Raw genomic sequence first — 6969 nt, forward strand, 5'->3', positions numbered from 1 at the left:
GTTATACATGGGCCATTTATGAAACAATTTTTGTTATACAGACTGATACGTATCATATCGAGAACTTCTTCATATGTTTCTATATATAGTATAGTGGGGTTTTGATTAGTTTTAGGGGATAGATGGATTTTAAACCGATCCCTCTGAATCAAATTAAAAAAAACCAATATAACCCAATACACATCTACCAACGTATTGATATTTTGAACCTTGATTATATTATATACTTTGCTCTTATGAGCACACCCTGATCTGCCTCTTCACAGGTGGTTGAGAGCATCGAATTAGATTGAAGTTAGTGTAGTAAATGTTCTGGATATGACAAATGTGTACCACCAGTTTCTCATTTACTATACCACTTCCTCATTACTTCCAGCGAATAGAACACGTTTAAAACAATTAGCTTCATGGTTATTTGAGAGAGAAAGATAGAGAAATGATGAACATTCTTAACCCTTCTCTCTCCCACCAGGGAAAACAGAAAAGGGGAGAGAGAGAACCCAGAATTGGGGTATGTGAGGTAATTAATGAACCTGTAAGGAGGTACACTCTTATCTCTATGAGTGAGTCTAGTAATTAACTACTCTCTTCTTTCATACAGACGACGTGGATATAGTATGGACTACACAATATAATATAACACAAACCAATTCCAGCATTCCAATGGGTGAGGGTGTCTGTGTCTCTCCTCTTCTAAGAGTAATCAATTCACTACAGTCCATTACACTGCAGCAGAACCATTACTGTAGAATAATAAATAGATGCACCAAAGAATTTAAAAGAGCCCGTCTTTATCCTGTCTCCCCATTTGACGCAGTCCCATCCGCACAGGCCAATAAGGGCTATCAGCACCGACAGCGGGTTCCCTTTCATGTCGATCAATGGCCATAAATCCTCTGCACCAGTCAAATCAAGGGTTGCAAATATTATGAAAAGTCAATCGCATTTTAAGGAACACGTAGCCAGACGATCCCAGCCAACCAATCCTCCCTACACAGGCCCGTTTCGCTTCCCGAAGGGCTCCGTGTATTCTTTTGTCTCTCTGCCTCTGCCAAAACGAGTGATATGAAAGCAGCGCACGCAGCAGCCTCATCACCTCTCTCTCTCGCTTGCCTTCTGTAAAAACCCTCATTAGTTTATCTACCCCTTCACCGGAAGTTCTGCAGTGATTCAAATGCTTTCAGGGTACGTGCCATCGACACGTGTGCGGTTGCATGGGAATTGGGAAATAGATAGACTAATCACTAATTACTTACAGAGGAAGAGAGAGAGAGAAAATTAAAAAAAGAAATGGAAAGAAAAGAAGAGAGGGAGAGAACTCACGAGACACAAAAAGGGCTTCGTGGATTCGTCTACATAAACCCTAAAATCGTCCTCTCGTCTTAAAAGGAGGAGTGCAATTGAGTTCGTGAGTTTCACGGCTTCTGATACCTTTCCGTAAATGGGTGTCTCTGTTTCTCCAGATCTGACTCTTTTGATGGTTATTTATTTCCATTCTGGGAAAGCTTTTCCGGGTTTATTTTTTCTGGGACGTTAGAGACTGACAGAAGAGAGTGAGCACACACAGACAATTGTATAATGGTATGCTGTTGCCGGTGCGTGCTCACTTCTCTTTCTGTCAGCTTCCGGTGCCGGAATCCGGCCTCTCTGGTCGTTTCCCGGCCTGGTGATGCAGTCCCATATGATTTTTTTTTTCACTTTCCTTCTCTCTCTCTCTCTCTCTCTCCATCTGCCTGTCGTCTGTCCAGGAAAAGGGAAAATGAAAAGGTTAAAATAAATGGGAGAAAGAGGAAAAGATAGCAAGGTAACGAGTAACGACACATCAAGCAGCCTTATCGTTCGCTCGCTTCTAATCTTATCTTATCTGTCTCTTCCACTCTCAGTCTGTCATGTTCTCCTTACCTTCTTTACGGGTCGGTGCTAAGGGTGAAGAAGAAAGGAAGATCTGTTTTCCTTTGCGTTTATTTTCTGGTAGCGAAATCGAGATCAATTGACCATGCAGGTTTTAATTTGTTGGTCTTGGTATTAGTTATTATATTTGTGAAACAGTGAATTAGTTCGGTTTTTTAATCATTTTTAAGTTTCGTTGAAGGCTTGAAAGCGTGACTTTTGATGGTACTCTAGTAGAGGACGAACGAAGTGGGTAACCGCAGAAGGTACGCCTGTTCACTGTGTGGATTTAACGAAAACCGTATGGACCAGTTCATCAATTTTGTTTTCTCTTAGTTTTCGTTCTTTATTAACCATTCTTCTTTTTTATTTCGTGCGCATGCGACTGATGATTCGCTGCTCATTGGAGTTCGTTTTTCACCGGATCTGGCCGGAATCTGGATGCTTGCACTCGGAGTGCAAATGGGTCCTGGTCGATCTGCAGATTTGAGCCGTAGTTCTGAAGAAACAACGGTTTTTTGTCTTTCTTTGGTGGGGATCTGTTTCCATTAACATGACCTGCTTGAAAGACGATTAGATCTCGCGAAGCTGCTCATGGTGGATGGTCGTAGATATGGAGACTTTCCTGGATGTGTAGATTTTCCACTTTGGTTCTTTGTCCACTCCTGCAGTTTTCTTTTAAACTCTCCATTTTGGTTCTTCGGCCTCTCTCGTTGTTTCTTTATATATATTAGCCGCTTGTGAGCAGATGGGTATGATATTCTAATCGAGGTTCCAGCCTTGTACATGCTCTCATAGAAGTGTAAGCTATTTAATAGGTAAGATCTTGTTACACCTTTTCATTTCCGAGCTCCTGTTCCATTTTATGTCTTTCTTCTCCTGTTATATATAATCCTGGTCGGTATCTTCGGTTCTAAGTTTTTTTCTTTTCTTAAGTGATTGCTTTTTGATGCTAACGCCAACCAATGAATCCATATTGCATGTTATTTTCGTTGAGCATATTATTTCTACTGATCAATAGATATCTAGACTAGAAGCCGTGTTGGTGTTGGTGCTTCATGGCTACATTCTTGAAAAGTATTATTTCCTGCAGTTCTTATCAACTTCAGATCGGGTTCTGAGTTATCCCTCATTTGAAGATTTCATAACTTGCTTTACTGATGACAAGCTTCATCTTTCAATACAGAAACTCGGTCTCCTGTATCCTCTCCAGTCTCCACATTATTGGATGAATATGAAGAAACTGGGATCGTTGCCATTTGAAGGCAAAAATGAGGCAATGATGTTGACGTCTTTCTTTCTGGGTATTAAACTTTAGGCTCAAGCCTCAAAAGAAAACGGAAGACCTCACCTCATTTTTTTGACGAGGTAACTTTAGGCTCAAGCCTCAAAAGAAAATGGAAGACCTCACCTCATTTTTTGGACGAGGTAAGAACCCCCTACGTTGTTGTGAACACTTTTCTGGACTGCCCACCTTGCTGTTGGATCCCTTTAGGTGGTTAATACACAGTGATTTCATGCATTTGATTCTCTTGGTTATGGTTTCTCTGTAGTTTATTACTTTATTTACAACAGAGTTGGGTGTATAGACTATGGTAGTTCGAATCTAACCATCACAAGCAATGATAGTTTGATAGATGCAACTGAAAAGGGTTTCTCCATTGCATGCATGAAGTTCTGAGGAAAATGTACTACATAACCAGCATTCTGGAGAATGTGTGTTGATGTTCAAGCATTTAGGATATTCACAAGTACAAAATAACAGATAATGAATTCCGTAATGAGTGTGGGTTTATTTGTATGTCCTGCTGCTCCGGTTTACATCATCCCTTACCTTTTTCTAGGGCTAATAAGTTTGAGTCAGTAGGTAATTACCAGGCTAAAGATAGCTATACAGGTACTTTAAATGGTGCAAGACAGTCTCATACTATAGACTGTAAGGAGCTTGACTGGTACTTTTGTGAGACTACCAGCTAACATAAGAGCCTATAAGAAGAGGAGGGAAGAAAGAGGGAAACTGAGTTTCTCTTTTCCTTTTATTACAACCAATAAATAAATTGTTGAGAGGTACAATCTGCCCATTTATAGCTGCAGGGACCTTCGATCTGGCCTCTAGTAGTAGGGGACAAAGTGATTTATTTCTTCATTCACTAGAGCTAGCGTTTAGCTATCCATATCTGTGTCTTACTCCATTTATATCCAGCCAGTCATAGAAACGTTATTGTTTTAAAAATCTGGGTCCTCGTAGTCGGATACTTCAGGCCTTTATATATGTGGAATTTATGGAAAGGAGTCAGCACAACTCTTATCAGTTCTTGGTGCTTGATTTAATGAGACTTAGAATTGTTGATTCATTGGTATCTGATACGTTGCGTATGCATGCAGTGCTGTATTGTCTGATTTATACCCACATCACCATTTGGAACTTCAAATGTCGAGACTATGTAGATTTGGACGATATACATCTGACTGCTTTAGTTGATGGGTTTTTCACAACAATAACAATGACTTCATCTTCATCTGGGAACAAACCAGCTTGGTTAGACGGTGATCTATGGTGGTATCACATGGTCCAAAGTTTGAAATATTAAGATTATATTTCACCATCTTCATCTTCTTGTATTGTTGGAGACACCATCGTAACATCTTCTGTCCCAACTACTGTCTTACAACAATGGCAACGCACTATCTGAGATTTACCATGCAAAATGTCTATTCACATGGAATTCTTATATCATTGTTATAAATAGAACTTCAGTAAACAGTAATATCATTAGTGGATTAATACAAATATCATGGGGCAATTGTGGACCTACAGCTCAACAGAAAACAGTATCAAATTCCACTGATATCATCACTCTCTCTTTTCTCTTTTTTCTTCGATACATTTTTTTCCTTTTTTTTTTCTTTTAATATGCCCACTAACTTAGATTACTAGAGTTGAAATTTAAAATAGAAATTAGAAAAATTCTAGACGCTACTTTTTTCTAATGCAAACAAAGAAAAGACAAAAAGGAGAACCATTTTAGAAAGAAACCACTAACAAATGATTTATAAAACTAAAAATAAAAATACGCAATTCTTAATTAGTTTGAAGTACAATATATCATAAAGGTTATCCAAAGGTCAATCGTAACTAGTTGGTACAAAGAAAACGTAGGAAACTTGTAGAATCTATCCTAACATGTGAGTACACTAATTGCATCTATTCTAATTAAGTATTAGCACGATTATAGAGGTCATCTGATACTTTAGTAATAACTATGCCACAATCATCACCTGACTTATAACGTTTGAGTTTTCTTTGTTTAGTTCTAGCGTTAGTTTGTTGCATCTTAATTAATTTGAGATTCATCATGATTGAGTAGTGACCTTGTTCCAGTGCACCCTCCCAAGTCCCAGGATTTCCGTGCACCAAAATTGAGTAGTGACCTTGTTTTTTCCCTTCTGAATCAAATATGGTAAGTTGTGTAGAAATTAGAATCTCCTTACTCCTCAAGGCATTAAGGGACTTTTTTTTAAGGTAGATGGATATTCTTGATGAATAAGGTCTGATGTTTCTTTTTTATTTGTCTCAACTAATCAGTGATAGTTTTAGAGAGTTAGTTATCAAGTTATGTCTATCTATCTATCTATCTATCTATATGTATATAGAGATCAGCATATATGGTATGAAACAATTTGAAAAGAAAGATTATGAAGATATTTGGTAAAATTCCTTAACCATTGACTACTTTGCTATTTAACATGGAAGTTTGTCAACTAGTTCTAGGTTTATTACAGTTCTCTTTATCCATCAAGATAAAAGAAGAGATTATTTCAGCTCTATTTTGTTTTGCAATCTAGACAACTTAAAAATTAATAATCATCTAATTGATAAAAAAAAAATATTAATGATACAGTTTCAAATAAGGCAAATTTTCTACTTGGTTCATAGAAAAGGGGGCCTAGGTATTTTTCACTCTATCTTAACTTTTTTCCCTGGGTGGTGATTGTCAACAAATTTTGAGTTTTCTAGTGTGGTTTTTAGTTATTTGTTTATCTTTTAGTGTTATCTTTTAATGTAGCATTTAAGGTTACAATGGACCTGGAGATTTTGGTAGTGGCAAATTTTTGTTTCAAGATGCAATTTAGTTGCAATTGCAACAGCTATTATGAGTGAAACCACATGCTCTTCCATCATAACATTTTTTGTAGTGAATGGTTGATGATGTCAAGTTGTAATCATTCTTTTTGTACTCTTGTACACTCAACCCCAATATCAAGGAACAAATGAAGTTAATATAAACTGTAACAGCTGATGCATTTGTTGCCTTTATCTTGCTTCAATCATGAATTAGGATGTCACTGATGCAAATCAGTGGAAAGTTTGGCTCAAGAGCATGCTGTTGATCAATCAAGGGTATTCTTTGGAAATTTTGAATATATTCATGCTTTAGACGTCCTTTTCTCCTTAATGGCACCAAGGGGTATTTTTTGACTGATCCACTTAACAAAAACTATTAATTTTAAACAATGTGCAAAACGATTTTTGTTTCAGTGCCCACAGTTGTGCATGGTAACAAATCAAGTTTTTCCAACTTTAGAGGTTTTATCCCAAGTATAGGTCATCTAAACAAATCATGTTTTTCCATTCATCTCTACCAGAGCCATATCCTCTACCAAGTTGGGACCTTCAACTCATTTGTCACTTTTTCAAACAATATACTTTATTGTCTGTGGCTTAAAACCAACCATTTGCATCAAACCATTTCTTACTAGTCCAAGTGGTTTTTGATGCACACTCACAAACTATACTAGCCTTCTCCAATTTAATCTCCTATTGGTGCTAGTCCTAAATTCTGATCAATGTTTATTTTTAATTCTACTATTTGTAGTTTTCTCTCTGCTTGAGTAAAGATAAGGTAATTGAATGATTTAATGGATGTCTACGTGGATGTTCTAACAAAAGGAAGGGGAAGAGGTTTTAAGAGTGTGGGGGGCAAGGGCAGGGGAGGGAGAGGTGGAAAAGTTGCGAAAGGTTTGGTTTTCTCACCATTTGATGGTTTTTCTATGGGAATTCCATGATTGGGGAGGATG

At 37.5% G+C, this 6969-nt stretch overlaps 1 long non-coding RNA gene across 3 annotated transcripts; it reads left to right on the forward strand.

Moving 5' to 3' along the window:
* Nucleotides 1-1067: 1067 nt before the first annotated feature.
* LOC148843290 (uncharacterized) lies at nucleotides 1068-4720 on the forward strand. 3 transcript variants are annotated; one of them, XR_016103873.1, is made up of 5 exons: nucleotides 1068-1185; nucleotides 1884-2002; nucleotides 2093-2708; nucleotides 3077-3318; nucleotides 4276-4720. It is a non-coding gene; the product is annotated as an uncharacterized LOC148843290 (long non-coding RNA). The 3 variants fall into 3 exon arrangements; XR_016103872.1 differs by lacking the exon at nucleotides 1068-1185 and adding an exon at nucleotides 1258-1804; XR_016103874.1 differs by lacking the exon at nucleotides 1068-1185 and adding an exon at nucleotides 1390-1408.
* The last annotated feature ends 2249 nt before the right edge of the window (nucleotides 4721-6969 follow it).

The sequence above is a fragment of the Nelumbo lutea genome, chromosome 8 (assembly GCF_056320005.1).
Source record: "Nelumbo lutea isolate HS-2025 chromosome 8, American lotus-T2T, whole genome shotgun sequence".
NCBI lineage: Eukaryota > Viridiplantae > Streptophyta > Magnoliopsida > Proteales > Nelumbonaceae > Nelumbo > Nelumbo lutea.